This window comes from Colias eurytheme, chromosome 32 (assembly GCF_061535395.1).
Source record: "Colias eurytheme isolate Ceu_HAF_F1 chromosome 32, ilColEury1 Martin Lab GWU primary, whole genome shotgun sequence".
Classification (NCBI taxonomy): domain Eukaryota; kingdom Metazoa; phylum Arthropoda; class Insecta; order Lepidoptera; family Pieridae; genus Colias; species Colias eurytheme.
Genome location: NC_143011.1, coordinates 5536378 through 5555745, shown reverse-complemented (window position 1 = coordinate 5555745; position 19368 = coordinate 5536378). Strand labels below are relative to the sequence as shown.

The 19368-nt window shown below is 33.2% G+C and overlaps 1 pseudogene; it reads right to left on the bottom strand.

Moving 5' to 3' along the window:
- Positions 1-3203: 3203 nt before the first annotated feature.
- On the bottom strand, positions 3204-3380 carry LOC149895230 (U2 spliceosomal RNA; annotated as a pseudogene).
- Between the last annotated feature and the right edge of the window lie 15988 nt (positions 3381-19368).

The window sequence follows — 19368 nt, the reverse complement described above, 5'->3', positions numbered from 1 at the left end:
AAGACATAGTGTATAGTCTCCATAGTTGTGAGCTATTACAGCATGTGTAGTACATAGTGGCGCGAAATTTAAAATTCCAATTTCAATAAAATCTTAAATTTTTTTTTTTTGCATTTATACGTCATTATTTAACGTATATTTTGGAGTTAAAGCGACATAATTTTAGTTGTCCAAATTAGTTCTCAAAATAAATTTCGCGCCTTTACTACATACGCTACCGCTACAGAAGCTAGAAAGTTCCCGTTTTAATCTAAAGGGCGTGTTTCTTTAAGTATAGTGGCGCCATCTGTTATCGAATATTTGAACTTCATTCAGGACAACGATTAGAATACTCTAGAAGGTGTGTGAGAGAGAAAATATTTTCAAATTTTCTCGAATATTCTAGAGCCTAGCTCTCTGAATATATAAGAGCCCGGTGTCGCTCACCAGAGTTAGTTTAATTTGAACAGCGAAACGAGCGATTTCAAAACGAAAAGAAGAGAAGTTATCTGTGAGCCTTTATTAAGAAGTATCACGTGTGAGTATTTTTAATAGTGTGTTTAATTAACTCTCGAATTTGAAACGAAATAGAAAAAAAGTTATTTGTGGGTTTTTATCGTGAAATTTCAAATGTGAGTATTTTTAATAGTGTTTAATTAATTCTAATGGTTTTTTTCTTTAAATTGTAATTTTCTTAACCTTCAAAAAGTCGCGCGGCGTCGAATTGATGCCTTCTATATACTTTTGGCCGTAAACAAAATATCGCTCGACCGCTTGAAGTTTAAATATATATTTTTTTTGTCTCAACGTACCCCACGTTTCCGTTACAAAATAATTATCTATAAAATGTTTATTTAATTTATATTTTATAGAATACAATGCCCAGACGTAAGAGAGGAGGAGATTTGGCCAGTGCTGCAGCGAAACGGCGGAAACAAAAAGAATCTCGAAGAAATGAAACGGAAGAAGAGCACGAAGCACGTTTACAGAATCAACGGACCAGAATGAGTAACCTGAGAAGCAGAAGAAGCGAAGAAAGAACAGCAAATAAAAGTACTGAAGAGTCGATAATTTTAAAAGATAATCTAACAAAGGAAGCATTCCACTACGAACCGACGAAAAAATATTACAATCATAAATACGTTGTTATTGGAAAAATGAATAACGTTTGCCAGTTTTGCCACGCAAAAAAATTCAGTAAAGAAACACCAGGTCTCTGTTGCATGAATGGAAAAATTCGATTACCACCAATTGAAGCACCTCCGCAGGAATTTCTGCATTACATGCTCGGGGAAACACTAGAATCAAAACACTTTCTTCAAAATATAAGATCATATAACTCCTGCTTTCAAATGACTTCTTTCGGTGCTACTTCGACTAACACTAATAGAAATGAATTTGAATATGTATTTTCAATTCAAGGGCAAATTTATCACAAAATAGGATCGTTACTGCCAATGCGTAACGAAGACCATAAATTTCTACAAGTATATTTCATCGGAAATGAAGAACAAGAAATTGATCAACGATGCACAAATTTTAATGGACTGAGACGCGAAATAATCCAAGATGTACAGAGGATCTTACACAAGTATAATCAACTGATTTATATATTCAAAACAACATTAGACCGCATGATTTCTGATGACTATAAAATTGTAATTCGAGCCGATAAAAGACCACATGGAGAACACGAACGCAGATTTAATGCACCTCAGGTAGATGAAGTCGCCATTGTAGTTGTGGACAATGAAAATACAAGCCGTGACATAATTGTACATCGAAGAAGAAAAGGACTACAACGCATTGCAGAGACACACCGTTCATATGATGTTCTTCAATATCCGTTAATATTTCTGCACGGAGAGGACGGATACCATTTCAATATAAAACAAATTCATCCTGAAACAGGCATAGAAACAAACAATAAAGTCACTTCTAAGGAGTTCTATGCTTACCGCTTAATGATCAGAGACAATGAAACATATAATCACATACTCAACACTCGCCGTTTATTCCAACAATTTCTGGTAGATATGTACGCAAAAATAGAAGCAGAACGGATGCTTTACATAAGATTGAATCAGAAAAAACTACGCACAGAAGAATACATCCACCTTCGAGACGCGATCATGAATGACGGCAATATTGACGATATTGGAACAATGGTAATCTTACCCTCATCATACATAGGAAGTCCAAGACATATGCACGAATATACACAAGATGCCATGACCTACGTAAGAAAATATGGACGACCTGATCTCTTTATAACATTTACATGCAATTCATCATGGCCAGAGATCAAAGAACAACTAAAATACGGACAAACCTCCATAGATCGACACGATATAATAGCCCGAGTTTTTCGACAAAAACAAATACGATTTATTGAAGTCATCACAAAATATCACATCTTTGGAACTGTCATTTCCTGGATGTATACAATTGAGTGGCAAAAACGAGGATTACCTCACTCACACAATCTCATATGGCTACACGATAAAATTTATCCCACGGATATCGACAAAATCATCCGAGCTGAATTTCCTGATCCACAAAAAGATCCGGAGCTTTACAACATAGTAGTGAAAAACATGATTCACGGACCATGTGGATCATTAAATTTCAATGCGCCATGCATGAGTGATGGAAAATGTACGAAAAAATATCCAAAACCGTACTTGGACGATACCAAAACTGAAGATGACGGCTATCCCAAATATAGAAGACGATCACCGAAAAACAGTGGCTTCACAGCAAAAATACGAATACAAGGCAGAGACGAACTGGAAATAGATAATCAATGGGTAGTACCGTATAATCCACTACTTTCCAAAATGTTCCAAGCACATACAGGGTGTTTTGCACATGGACCGACATGATTTTTTGGAGGGTGGGGGGGGTCATGTTCTATTCTCCCCCGTGAGACCCAATATCCTAAGTCTCACGGTAGTCTAGATACGTTTTTTTTTTATTTTTTTTGAAATCTACGCGAAATTTTGCCTTTAAATCGTCCTAACTTTTTTGTTTGTGGTTATAATACCACAAAACAAAGTATACTTGTATTCTACAATGTTTTCTTATTCTAAATAAATCATTACATGTTACAATTGATATCCACAAAAAAACTTCAGAGCTTTTAAAGTGGTAAATCGGTGTAAATGTTATGAAAAGTGGCAACTTATCAATTCATTAAAAAAAAAACTTAAGTTCATTTTGAATTTAGCTTTTTTTTAAAAAGTTCTTTACTTATTACCCTTTCTAACGATATGCTACATGACAGAAATAATACATCAGGGGTCGACCTAAGAGATATTTTGTTGCAAGGGTCAAGATAATATTAAGCTGAAAAGAACAGATACTACACTTTGATCTTAGCCAAAAGGCCGAGAAGCGATCAAATTTTAGCCATGAAGGCATAGCAAATCTGCTATGCCTTCATGACTAAAATTTGCTATTTAATAAAAACAACTTAACATAAAAAAAACGTATTTTTATTATCTTGACCCTAGCAACAAAATATCTCTTAGGTCGACCCCTGATGTATTATTTCTGTCATGTAGCATATCGTTAGAAAGGGTAATAAGTAAAGAACTTTTTAAAAAAAAGCTAAATTCAAAATGAACTTTAGTTTTTTTTTAAATGAATTGATAAGTTGTCACTTTTCATAACATTTACACCGATTTACCACTTTGAAAGCTCAGAAGTTTTTTTGTGGATATCAATTGTAACATGTAATGATTTATTTAGAATAAGAAAACATTGTAGAATACAAGCATGCTTTGTTTTGTGGTATTATAACCACAAACAAAAAAGTTAGGACGATTCAAAGGCAAGATTTCGCGTAGATTTCAAAAAAATTTAAAAAAACATATCTTGACTACCGTGAGACTTAGGATATTGGGTCTCACGGGGGAGAATAGCACATGACCCCCCCCACCCCCCAAAAAATCATGTCGGTCCATGTGCAAAACACCCTGTATAAACGTTGAATACTGCAATTCAGTAAAATCTATTAAATATATATGTAAGTACGTAAACAAAGGTAGTGATATGGCAGTATTTCAAATAGTCCAAAATAGCGAACAAAATAACAGAAATGATGAGATCCTCATGTACCAAATGGGAAGATACATCAACAGTAACGAAGCAGCGTGGAGGATTTTTAGTTTTCCCATACATGAACGCGAACCAGCTGTGCAACATCTAGCAGTACATTTGGAGAATGGACAGAGAGTTTACTTCACAAAAGACTCGGCTAGAAAAATTGCAAGCGAACCACCTCAGAACACAACATTAACAGCTTTCTTCCAACTGTGTCAAACAGATCCATTCGCCAGAAAGTTATTGTATGTCGACGTCCCTATTTATTATACGTGGGACAAAACAAGGAAAATTTTTCAACGTCGGAAACAAGGAATGCCAGAGGAGGGTCATCCAGAAATCATAAAAACTAACGCAATAGGTCGAGTATTCACTGTACATCCAAACAATGCCGAATGTTTTTATCTCCGGATGTTGTTACACGAAATACGGGGACCAACAAGTTTTACAGATCTCAGGACCGTTAATGGCTACCTATGCCAGACTTACAGAGAAGCATGTCAACGCTTAGGATTATTGGAAAACGACAACCACTGGGAATTAACACTACAAGAAGCCACACTCACAGCTTCAGCTGAACAAATTCGAGAGTTATTCGCTATAATATTAACAACATGTAACCCATCAAACCCAAAACAGCTATGGGACTCTTTCAAAAGGAGTATGAGTGATGATATATTGTACCAAGTCCGACAAGCTAATCCTGAACTGACTATAGAATTCAATGACGAAATCTTCAATGAAACACTCATTCGCTTAGAAGATAAATGTTTAGCAATAAATAATCAGGCCTTAGTAGAACTTGGAATGCCAGCACCACAAAGAAATGCTTTTAGTGTGCTAAACTACGAAATTATGAAAGAAAAAAGTTACAACATCAATGAACTACTTGAATACATTGCTCACAACAAACCACTTCTCAATGACAATCAAAAAAAAGTTTACGACGTTATAATGAGCCGGATAAATAACAATATTGGTGGAATTATTTACTTGGACGCACCAGGAGGCACTGGTAAAACGTTTCTCATAAATCTAATACTGGCGGAAATACGTGCTAAAAAACTCATCGCACTGGCACTAGCATCATCTGGCATAGCAGCCACACTTATGGAAGGAGGACGAACTGCCCATTCTGCCTTACAACTACCATTGAATATAGTCGAACAACAATTCCCGGTATGTAAAATTTCAGGAAAATCTGGACGTGGTCAAATTCTAAAACAAGCTAAAATTATCATCTGGGATGAATGCACCATGGCCCATAAAAAATTTATAGAAGCCATGGACAGAACATTACAAGAATTGCAAAAAAACTCTGAAATAATGGGAGGAGCTCTACTCATACTCTCAGGAGATTTTCGACAAACACTTCCAGTTATTCCCAAGTCAACATCAGCAGACGAGATCAATGCATGCTTGAAAAAATCACATCTCTGGCCACAAGTACAAATACTGCAATTAACAAAAAACATGAGAGTTGAATTATCAAGAGATGAAACAACAGCACAATTTGCTAAAATACTTTTACAAATCGGCGAAGGTACATATCCTACTGACCAAACGACCGGCCTCATTGAACTTAACCCTTAAATTGATTTCGTCAGTTTTAAAGGACATAGTATTTACACACATGCTGGCGCTGTTATAACAGACCTAAGCTTTGCTAATCGGTATATTGGGAAGGGACTAGCTATGTCCTTCGCGTACATGCAGGTTTTTTTACCAAAGCGAAGTACAGTCGCGAATGGTGACCATTTGAAAATTGCAAAAAACAGATCTCTTGACTCTCCTAATAAAATTGATAATAACTGTAAGTATTTTGGCTATTTTGCTTATAATGTTATAATATTATTAGTTCGAATACGATTGTAAGTATAGTATTTTGACATAATTTTTACATATTTTACAATATTTGGAATATAAATCTTAGTTTATATACGATGTCCCATAAAACGGACGTTGACAACTTGGAGTATATACTGGGGTATTCTACACATGTCCTATGTAACGGACGTTGCCAATAAGGCCCTTCATTTTCAACGTCATCCTTTTGATATATTTTTCTCTATTTTTAATATGTTTTAGAGGAGCATGACTTGGCAATCAATAAAAAATTCCCTCACTACCTCTGGCGGAAGCTGAAGAGTCTGGCGTTGAGTTGAGATGACGATTTTGAAGGAAATGTAGACCTACGGGAGTGATTTCACTATGATAACAGTGTCAATCATTTACCCCCAGCACCATACCTTCGGAATTATACGACATATTGATTTGAGACACAATGAAGACCCAAAAAGTCAGAATTTTTACCATCAACAAAATATTATTGCTGCAGAATTACAGCCATTACATGCGGTGCGAGATGAATCTTCCCTACTTCTCAGTAGATCTTCAGCCACAGCATCATGTTACTTACCAGAAATACCACCCAATGTTTGAAAATTTAAATAATAATACCTAACAAAATAAAAAACTGGCAGAAAATGGATATAATATATGCCAAAGAATCCAAAAAAAAGCGATTTAAATATCCTGTTTGTTTTGGTACTTCAGGCATGGTATACGACTTCTTTGCATACGATGAAGCAAACACATTTCAATCTGTACAATATAAGGAATGGGAAGAGGACTTTCTTGGTGTATTAGATAAGTTCTCAGGCTATGTAATACTATTTCTATTCCAATTCTTAGCATATTCTTAGGCTGTGATTTTTGGTAGTGTCGTTTTTTAAAATCCATTATTTTTAACGATATCGTTAAAGTTTTAACCAATATTTTCAGACAGATGTTTGAAAAGCTTATTCTAGATCGTCCATAATTATAATTTGATAATAATTTTGAAATACAGAGTTGAAAATGTGCATTGTATTCATGTTCCACAGTTGCAGGAATAATGTGCAATGTCCGTTATATGTGACGGTTCGAACATCTTAATATCTTAATCTTAATACTATTATAAAGGCGAAAGTTTGTAAGGATTTATGGATGTATGGATGTATGGATGTATGGATGTTTGTTACTCTTTCACGTAAAAACTACTGAACCGATTACAATGAAATTTAGCACACATATAGAGGGTAACTTGGATTAACACATAGAATAGGTTTTATCCCGGAAATGCCACGGGAACGGGAACTATGCGGGTTTTCCTTTGAAAACGCGGGCGAAGCCGCGGGCGGAAATCTAGTGTACATATAATTGGCAGTGTCCGTTTTATGTGACATAGTGAAAACAATAGAAAAACTTAAAATTTTTAATTTTTTTTTTCATTTTCCTCTTTTCTATCCTAATTCCAACACATCCTCCAAATTTGGACATTATAAACACAAGTTATCTAGGGGTGACAATTTAAGGGTTAATAGTGATTTCTGTAATATTGCCACTACTGAAGACGAACTAATCGACAAAATTTATCCAAATATTATTCAGAACTATACTAATGCGGAGTGGTTATTTCAAAGAGCAATTTTGGCCACTAAAAATAATATTGTTGACGATATCAATTTTAATATTCTAAAGAAAATACCTGGTGAAGAGAAAATATATAAATCGATCGACACCATGGTATCTATTGAAGAAAGTGTCAACTTCCCCACTGAATTTCTAAACTCTTTACAAGTACCAGGAATGCCATTACACTGCCTTCGTCTGAAAATTGGAACTCCAATCATACTACTCAGAAATCTCAACTCCCCAAAATTATGTAATGGAACTAGAATGATCGTAAAACAGCTATCGAATAATATCATTGAAGCTGAACTTATTTCTGGAAAGACCAAAGGACAGACAGTATTTATACCTAGAATACCTCTGATCTCTTCGGAACTGCCATTTCAATTTAAAAGACTGCAGTTTCCAATAAAATTAGCCTTTAGTTTTACAATTAACAAAGCGCAAGGACAAACTTTAAAATATTGTGGCATTAACCTCAAAGAATCCTGCTTCTCTCACTGTCAGCTATATGTAGCTTGCTCAAGAGTAGGAAATCCGAAAAATTTATGTATATATACTCCGGACAATAAAATGAAAAATGTTGTTTATAAACAAGTATTGTAAATAATGAGAAAACGTTTTCAATAAACTTTTTTTTACTTTTTACGTCATAGTTTATTTTTTTATTTCGACTCTACCACGTCATCTCATATCAACTCCCGGGCGAAGCCGGGTTTTTTAGCTAGTAAATTATATGATAACTTAAAAAATACCATCCAAAATTGTTATAATCAATCACAATTTGAACAAATAATTTCAACATCAAGTAAAAGAAACAAAGATCCTTGGATTACTAGCACCATAAAAACTATGTGTGAAAAAAAAGATTTATCTTTTATTGACTGGAAAAATGACCCGACTAATAAAATACTTCGATTAAAATACAATAAATTACGTAATAAAACGCGTAAATTCATAGAAAAATCAAGAAATAATTACTATCATAATCAAATTAATCAAAACTACAACAATAGTCACGCTTTATGGCAAATTTTGAATTCATTAACAGGTCGCTGCAAAAATTCAATAGACAACTGTATCTTAAAAGCATTTCATAAAAATAACATAGACATTAAAACAATTGCTAATAATTTTGCACAAGAATTTTATTATAGTATTAAAAAAATCATTCCTAAATGCAATAAGCGTCTATTATGTGAAAATGATTATTATTATCCACAAAATAAATCAATGCTACTTAAAAAAGCTAACAACAAAAAACTTAATATCAATAAAGCTCCCGGATTCGACAACATTCGATGTATTGACATAAAAAATATATGCACTAAAATCGTAGATATTATAGTTAAATTTATTAATGCATCTATTGTTAATGCTAAATATCCTTTAGAGTTAAAAACTGGAATAATCCGACCTATTCACAAAAAGGGTACGCGAAGTGAGTATGAAAATTATCGCCCGATTACCATTCTTCCGGTATTAGACAAAATCGTGGAAAAATTTATAGCCGAACAAATGCAGAATTTCTATGCCGAAAATAAAATTTTATCTGTCTCTCAATTTGGATTTCAACCGTGTAAGTCAACTTCACAACTTTTGTCAAAATTTACAGATGAAGTAAACTCATGTCTCGATAACAAAAAACATGTACTGCTATTATTTATCGATTATAGTAGGGCATTCGATACACTCAGGCATGACACTCTTATACACAAACTAGACAACTCCGGTATCCGTGGACCTCTTCTGGGATGGTTTAAAGATTATCTTGCTAATAGAAAATTTCGTGTTAAAGTAGGCGATGAAATGAGCAATGAAATGACCATCACCGAGGGTACAGCACAGGGCTCGGTGTTAGGACCTTTATTGTACTTGGCGTATGTAAATGATATGGAACATGTCATCAACCACTGTTCTATCTATCAATATGCTGATGACACCTGTCTAATAGCCTCAGACAAAAATATTAATACTGCAGCTCAACAGTTACAGGAAGATTTTACGCGTATCCTAATGTGGTCGCACGATGCGGGTCTTGTCATAAATGTTAAGAAAACAAAAATAGTACATGTACACTCGAGTCATTTGAAAAACTTTAATAATTTTAAAATCACGGCACACAATCACGTATGTCTTCACAAAGCTACATATTATAACCCGGACTGCTCGTGTGAATGTGTGGACCAAGTGCCTTATTATACTTACTTAGGACTGATTGTTGATAACAGATTTAATTGGAACCATCATATAGACCATCTGTGTGATAAACTTAGGGCCATACTCTCAAAATTATATATCATCAGAAATAAAGTACCATACAAAATTCTTCTCGGTATCTATAGATCATTGGCAGAATCAATAATACAATACGGTATCACAAGTTATGGACGTACATTTAATACTTACATTGATAGAATCATAAATTTACAACTAAGACTAATAAAAAAAATTGTACCTATTAATATTAAAAACAAGTTTAAAGATAAACCTCTCGAACTATTTAGCTATTGTAATGTACTGCCAATAAGACAAATGTTTCAAAAGATTTTTCTCATAGAACAATTTCATAACATAAACTTTCAAAATCCCATTTCGCATCAGTTTGCTACCAGACAAATAACTAATAAAAAATTAATTATTCCTAAAGTACACAATCTTTATGGGAAGCGTACGGCTAATTTCTTATTACCCACTATACTTAATTCTATGCCACAAAAAGTCAAGAAGGATGTTAATATTAAAAACTACAAAATAATATACAAAAGATATTTTCTCGAATTAATTAAAACAATAAAATAAACATAATAAACAACATTGTTATGAACACCCTGTATTTGTATGTCATGAATAGATAAGGAACCGGTTTATGTAGTCACTTCTTTTGTCTTCCTTGCGAATAACAAACGGTGTTTATGCGACTGTGAGCGTTGCTACAAACCTCGTAAGGTTTCGCATCGCAAAATTGTTTTAAATAAATGTGAATTTTTGTTCTCTAATAAATAAAATAAATAAATAAAATTTCGGTAACTCGTAAATTGGCTTGTCGTCGCTACAGTGACATTCGAAAATGAAACAACGATTTACGGAAAAGCACAGATAGAAACGCGTTTAATCGAGATTGGGTATCTAATATTAAGATAATTGGAATACTTAATGAAAATAGGAATTGTAGAGTCAGTAATAATTCAGATTAGTTTATTGATATCATATTAGATACTTACTTAGGTCGAGTGAACGCGTTTTTACAATTCGTTCTATACAAAGTATGTTTTTAACTAAATTTTCGAATTTCATCGTGTATTTTACAATAATTTTGAATGATTTGAATGCGAAATGTACTAATATATGATCAACGTATTGTGATCATCAGTATGCTACAACTATATACCTGGTATATAGGCGGTTATTAAAATTGATTGTATTTAATCCATCAGTCCTCGGAATCACAGACACAATAGAAAATCTATTGTGTCGCGCCCCGATCGGGCCTTACGGTGGTCAATGGGTTAATGTTACTTTTGATACACAATACACACTACTTACTCAGAGGGAAATAAACGCTACCTACTATTTTTATTTGAACATAGGCTAGAATTTACTTTTTCACAAACACGTATATTTTTAAAAGCATAATATTATAGTTTATTAAATACTACATAATATTATATACAGTTTCATGAGCATAAAGGAACAACTCTTTTAGTGTCATTGGTTCAAGTGACGACATGAGACAGTTTGGCATTAATGCCGTGTTGCTATTGGTCTATTAATTGAATACTGCACGGAAACAACACACACTATTCCTTATTATTTTTAAATCGTTTTTTTCAATAAATCTGCAACAAAAAATCTTTATATTTTTAAAAAAAGGTATTTATCAGTTAACTTGGGATACTAATATATTTCTATGGAAATTAACTATTTTTTGCAATAGATATTAAAAATACGGTTAACACATTAAGTGCATTTAATGATATTATACTCTTTGTTTATATAAATACAGAACGATAATTGAATCATCTAAAAAAAGCCAACAAAAAATGTTAAACTTATATTTTCTTCTTATAATTGGGTAAGTTTTTAAAAAATAACTCGTTTTTAATCTTTTTTCAAAAAAATTATCTAACTACAATAATCAAGACAATAATACTATAGTCTATAATAGTCGCATAAAAAAAAAGTATTTATAACCAGTCTTGACAATTTATGAGCGTTTTAGCCACTGTGCTTTGGTAATTTGCCTTTTTTATGGGAAAAAAATCCGCAATATCGATACTTCTTTGGTCCTGCATTTTCGTAAACATTTTATGGATACTCTGGTACCACATATTTTGAAAAAATTGGGCTATTGTCACGTAGAGTCTCTTCAAAGTGCGTGCCACAAGTCGTATTTGCATCCAAGGCACCTTCAAATCTGTGCTTAATTTTTTCATAAAATCTTTGCGGCTCATTGTATTTTATTTATTTATTTTTTTTATTTTTTATTGTGTGATAGGGAAGCGCTTGACCACGATCTCGCCTAATGGTAAGCTGAGATGTGGCCTATGATGGAGCGCGCTTCCCTAGAAGGAAGCATTAGCATTTATCTACATTATTTTGATATTATATGATATAGAAATTGTTAAAATTCTATATCATGCCGTAAAATATCGCCACTGACCACCTATAACTTTTCCTGTATTAACTGAACATACAGGAATATGGTTTTCGGGCTTCTCTTATCTCTTTGTATCCTCAATGTATACCACCATGACATTGTGGCGTTGCCACTTTTATTATCTATATTTTATTATCTGTGGCGTTCCGAAACGGAACGCACTTGATCGAATTTTAAATTGATTCGACGATAGTGAAAATGATTCACTAGGACAATAGTTAATACGCAAAACGCAATACGCAGTTGATACGTATTTAATACCAATACTCAATGATTGTCTCCTGCTAACCTGTACAGACTAGACTCATTGTGGTGACTGGTGAAACATTGTATAGCATTAACAACATAGAACTGTATTATTGAAAGATCGATTAAAGGTTTATTTTACAATCTACGACTTTCATTATACATGGGTAACAAAACCCCATAACATATTCGGTTTTACTCCGGACAACATCTTCAGCCACCCAATCCCTTTGCTTGAAGTCCAAATCCAGCGGAGGACAATAATCGTCATTTACTAAAATTGAAGGTTTTTCGTCCTAGTATAAAAGTTGTCTGGATCCCATTTTATACTCAATCTATAGTATAATACTATAGATATCATGTGAAACGTGACTTGGAAAAAAATCATTCAAATAAATCACAAAATAAAAATTTGAAACAATTTTAAAAGTTACGAAAAGCCCAATTATACGTCAAAATGACGCACAACATCCTCTTTACAACCAAATGGCGGAATTTACATGGATGAGCCAACTATGTACTGCTAGGTCTCGACGGCTAATGAGTTGATTCTGGATTTTGCAGCGATTCGATGGTAAATATAGAAGAGTTCATACGTCAAATTTACGTAGATTGGACTTCTAGGGTTAAATGCATAAATACCTAAATGATGTTTTGTTTTTATTATCTAATAACGATAAAAAAACCCGTTGATTTCATTCGTTTTTCAAGCTACGTGCATAGTTTTTCCACTAAAAAGCCTCAATTGAGTCATAAAGTACACAAATTTCAAGCATAATAAGTCACATCATTTCTATAAAACCAAAACTGGCAATAATATAAGTCGTGTTGTGCGATTATGAACATAGTGCATAAGGGCATAAGTCGTTATATTATATATAAATAGCTAACTTAATTGTCTTACCATTTAACAATACCTCAGTCATGACCCACAGATCCTCGCACTCCGATTCCCAATTTTGAATGCGATACGATGGAGTGTCGCGTGATATTGCAAAAAGTATTGTTATCGAGGGTACTTATAAAATTACTTACGTTTATCGAAACGTTTTTTGCTTAAAACGGTTTCACAATGCATTTTTCTAATTATTATTTTCATTTCAATAATTAGTTACCTAGCCAAATTATTACAAACAATATTTTCACTCCAACTCCAAGGTATCGTATTACGAGTAGGTACGAGTTAATTGTGTCTTTATGAAGTATAGTAATAAAAAAAAACAAAATAAATCTCGTGTAGAGCCATTTAAATCTCGATAATTATTTCTATTAATATTACCTATAGGTACAAACTTTTAGAACTGTCAATTAATGTCGATTGCGCGGCAAATTTGTATTTTTTTTTCTTTTTGAAAATTTCATCATCTGTTGTTTTACAGTATTTTTTTAATCATAATGATTAAAAGTATTAGAACTTATGAGATTGGTTCAAGTGTACCTTAGTTAACCTTTTGGGCTTGAAAAGTTAAAGTTACTACAATTTCCACTATCTTTAGCGTAAATCTGCGAAAGTGCCAGTAACGACTTTCAATTACGCATTTAGATGTTACTTACAAAATGAAGCAACAGCTGATCCCGACGAGGCAAAAATACCTCAAACTCAAACCTTTATTTATTCAATTAGAACTCTGCAGAAGCACAATTGAACCATCTTAACATAGAATTGCCACCTGTCTCAACTCACACAGTATTAACCCAACCGGACAAGAAGAGACCTTGGTCCTTACTTTTGGGGTCAGAAATAAATTTAAAAGGTCACCCCTTGAATAAGGCAATAAAATATCAAAACAGGTAAACGGTTTTAATTATAATACAGATTTTTAACATCCAACCAAACCGTGCGGTATCTATTAATGTTTAGAGCCAACGCCACCAATCATAATCTAAACATGGCTAGTACTTTCAGTACAATGCATGAATTATTTATTTAAAACTGATAGGTCATAAACTCTGTACTGGAAACAAATATACTGAACTCAAGAGACTAAAATGATAAGGAGCTTATCTGTGTCCCAAAACTGCAATTACTACAGCCAAGTACGTTACTTTTAATCAATTCGGTTTTAAAATATAATTATGATTTACATCAGAACTTATATACCGAAAGCCTCGGGCTGACTTATTTATAATAATTGTGTTTGTGCATAACACTAGGCAGTCAACAGCTATATGAACGTCAGATAGGAAAAGAGCCAAATTTATCCAGTCAGTAACAAAGGATTTTAACTATAGGTACTTTATTCTAATTCAACCAACTACTACTAGCTACTCCGTATGTCTTTTGGGTAGACGGAGGCAAATAGGATTTTTATTCCAACTATATCATTTGATATTTTGAAAATGTACGTTCGTGTACGGTAGGTACATTTTCATACCGTCAGAGTCATTTTGCAGATTATAGTGGTGCAGCACTGAACACTGTCTATTAGGTGGCTGGTGCTGCCGACCGGGCCTTCAGTTCCGCTTTCCAGAATACCTTCACCCTTCTAGGTGCTACTACTACTGAAATAGCGGTACTCTATCGCGTCGTTCAGGTCTCTAACTGACAGGATTTCTCATATTATCGTAACAACCTCGCTCGTTCTAACGAGAACAAATTATCGCCAAGGAATTCTGCTGCAGGATAATGGCAAGAGAGATTATAAGCTTAACTATGCATTATTATGTTCAGGAATATGGTGGATTTTGAATACTATCGTCGTCTGAAAGTATCTCCTTTCGATAAACTTCATTAAGGATGCAGATCTGATCCCATCTTTGTTCCGTAGGAATGCTACGACAGTCTAAACGTTACACTGTACAAAGAAAATTGCCCTAAATATAGTCGGTTGTTCCAACATCCGTAATATGGCTAGCCTGCCTTGCTAGCCCTTGATTGTAACTGCTACCAATGGAGGCATTGCTCTTGTGTTGTCCACAGTTGTGCGAGTGCAAAAATGAAGAACTGAGCTCGTGGGGAGCTATGTCGAATGAATCTGTGTTAAGATTATGACAGTATAGGACAGTTAGCTGTGGATGCGAAGACAGGACATTACTTTATTCATCCGTAAACACGCGAGGCAGCCACGGACAGCGATATAGCAAGAACTAAACTAGCAAAGTTTAGTTCGCTTACCAGACTTTGTCATGTTTTAAATGCAGTATATCCTCTGTATAGCATTGCATTTATGACTATTGATAAACTTAATTCACCCGTAAACACGAGAAGCAGGCACGGATAGCGATATAGCAAGAACTAAACCAGCAAAGTTTAGTTCGCTTACCAGACTTATATTTTAAAAGCCGTATAGTCTGTACATTTCATTTATTGCCCCCCCCCCCCCCTAAAAGCAAAGAAATGAGAAGTCATTTGGCAGAGCTTTCTCGTAAAGGGTAGGGGTTCCAAGTTTAAAGCAGATACGAATCTAACGCATTCTCATTTCAGTCACCTGTCGCACCCACTGCACTCACACCTTACGCTGGCTGCAGCGAGGCTCTCCGCGAAGCCTTCTTACGGAGAAACATCCCATCGGAAGCTGTCGAACTAATGTTGGCATCGCTTTCCAGTAACACTAAGAAGCAATATAACGTAACTTATAAACTATGGTGGCAATTTTGTCTAGATAGAAATATTTCCAATTTTGAAAGTACAGTAGCGACAGTTATATCGTTTTTAACAAATGAGTTTAACAAAGGGGCTTCATATGGTACTTTAAACTCGCACAGGTCTGCCTTGTCTTTAATCTTAGGAAATAATATCGGGTCGGATGAATGCATAAAACGACTCCTAAAGGGAGCATTCAAATTGAAACCCAGTAATCCTAAGTACAATAATTATTCTTGGGACCCACAATTAGTTTTGAACCATATCTCAAGCTGGTTTCCTAATATAAACATTAATTTGGAGCAGTTGACTAAAAAAATAGTAATTTTACTTGCGCTGTGTACAGCACAGCGGGTCCAAACTTTATCCCTTATCAATCTTAATAATATTTATTTCTCAGACAGTGGAGCTAAGATTTTCATAACAGACTTGATAAAAACTTCGGCTCCGGGTAGAGATCAACCCCTTCTTATACTTCCATACTTTAAAGAAAATATAAGTATTTGTCCCGCTACTGCACTTTCTGATTATATCAATGTCACAAAACATTTGAGGAATGAGGAGGACAATAGATTAATACTAACTTTTAAAAAACCTAATAAACCCGCCACAACTCAAACAATCAGTCTTTGGATCAAAAACGTGTTATCGGAAAGTGGTGTCAACATTTCAATATTTAGTTCACATAGCACAAGACACGCTTCAACATCTACTGCTTGTGCTAGTGGTGTATGCGTTGATAATATACGTAAAACTGCTGGCTGGACTAAACATTCCGAAACCTTTGCAAGGTTCTATAAACTTAATGTAGTTAATGAAAACGAATTTGCAGAATCAATTTTGCAAGAATAATGTTTGATTATATTTTTGTTAATATACAAAATAAAACTAATAATATCTATATATGTTTTATTCTAAACTTGCACCCAAAATGATTCTTACAAAACTTTTATCTCTTAACATCTACATAGTGAATAATATCTGAAGAATGAAGCGATGAAATATAATATATGATCAAACGAACTTCAGAGTGAAGTTCGATCATTATTATATGAATCGCTTCATTCGAAGATATTAACACCCACCACACCCTAACCCAAAGTTTTGTAAGATTACAGACTCTAAAAATAACGAATATCGTACAAAGCGAGCAAATACTTGTCAGGTCGTAATACCCACAATTAATAAAAAATAAAATCTAAAGGCGTGCGTAGTTGCTAGCATTGAAAAAGGGAACTACATAGTAAATAATATCTTCGAATGAAACGATTCATATAATAATGATCAAACTTCACTCTGAAGTTCGTTTGATCATATATTAGTACATTTCGCATTCAAATCATTCAAAATTATTGTAAAATACACGATGAAATTCGAAAATTTAGTTAAAAACATACTTTGTATAGAACGAATTGTAAAAACGCGTTCACTCGAACTAAGTAAGTATCTAATATGATATCAATAAACTAATCTGAATTATTACTGACTCTACAATTCCTATTTTCATTAAGTATTCCAATTATCTTAATATTAGATACCCAATCTCGATTAAACGCGTTTCTATCTGTGCTTTTCCGTAAATCGTTGTTTCATTTTCGAATGTCACTTTTAAAGTAACAAAACACGGCTGACCTACCGTGTTTCGAACAAAATGCATGAAAACTTTCATTAGTAGATAGTTAAGTCTTGTATTTTAAAAGCATGCAATAATTTGTATTTCATTCAAAAACATAATTCGTTTATCGAAACGTTTTTTGCTTAAAACGGTTTCACAATGCATTTTTCTAATTATTATTTTCATTTCAATAATTAGTTACCTAGCCAAATTATTACAAACAATATTTTCGCTCCAACTCCAAGGTATCGTATTACGAGTAGGTACGAGTTAATTGTGTCTTTATGAAGTATAGTAATAAAAAAAAAACAAAATAAATCTCGTGTAGAGCCATTTAAATCTCGATAATTATTTCTATTAATATTACCTATAGGTACAAACTTTTAAAACTGTCAATTAATGTCAATTGCGCGGCAAATTTGTATTTTTTTTTTCTTTTTGAAAATTTCATCATCTGTTGTTTTACAGTATTTTTCTATGAAAATATGTGCAGTTTACAATAAAAACTACGTATATCGAAACAATACAGCTTTGTCTGAATATTAAAATATTATGTTCTCAGTTCAATTACATTATTACTATTTTCGTACATTTCGATATCAGTTGAAAATATTGTATCATATAAAATTTTTGGTTAATGCAGCTGGTATAACAAGGTAATGCGCTTTCGTGTTTTAACTACATAATTAGTTCAATATTAATTTAGCCGTAAAATACGTTATTTTGTTATTAATTTGAATAATATTATTGTAAGGAATCTAATTCAGTGTTAGATTTTCAAAATTAGATTAAGGATAATTTGTAATAATTGAAATAAATATTTTTGGATGTACATACTGGTATTTTTATTTTATTCCCCTGTGCTCATATTATGTCATGAAACCTTTCAGTAGATACATGGACGAAATCGCAGCCAGCGCCCAGCAGCAATTAGCTATAACATACCTATAGGTATTAGGTAAGGTAATAAATAATAGCTCTATAGTTAATACGCACCTTGATACTTACCGTAGAGTTGTTTGATGTTGAATCCGTAATAAATAAAATTAACACAATACATAATTGAATGTTACTTTTGATACACAATACACACTACTTACTCAGAGGGAAATAAACGCTACCTACTATTTTTATTTGAACATAGGCTAGAATTTACTTTTTCACAAACACGTATATTTTTAAAAGAATAATATTATAGTTTATTAAATACTACATAATATTATATACAGTTTCATGAGCATAAAGGAACAACTCTTTTAGTGTCATTGGTTCAAGTGACGACATGAGACAGTTTGGCATTAATGCCGTGTTGCTATTGGTCTATTAATTGAATACTGCACGGAAACAACACACACTATTCCTTATTATTTTTAAATCGTTTTTTTCAATAAATCTGCAACAAAAAATCTTTATATTTTTAAAAAAAGGTATTTATCAGTTAACTTGGGATACTAATATATTTCTATGGAAATTAACTATTTTTTGCAATAGATATTAAAAATACAGTTAACACATTAAGTGCATTTAATGATATTATACTCTTTGTTTATATAAATACAGAACGATAATTGAATCATCTAAAAAAAGCCAACAAAAAATGTTAAACTTATATTTTCTTCTTATAATTGGGTAAGTTTTTAAAAAATAACTCGTTTTTAATCTTTTTTCAAAAAAATTATCTAACTACAATAATCAAGACAATAATACTATAGTCTATAATAGTCG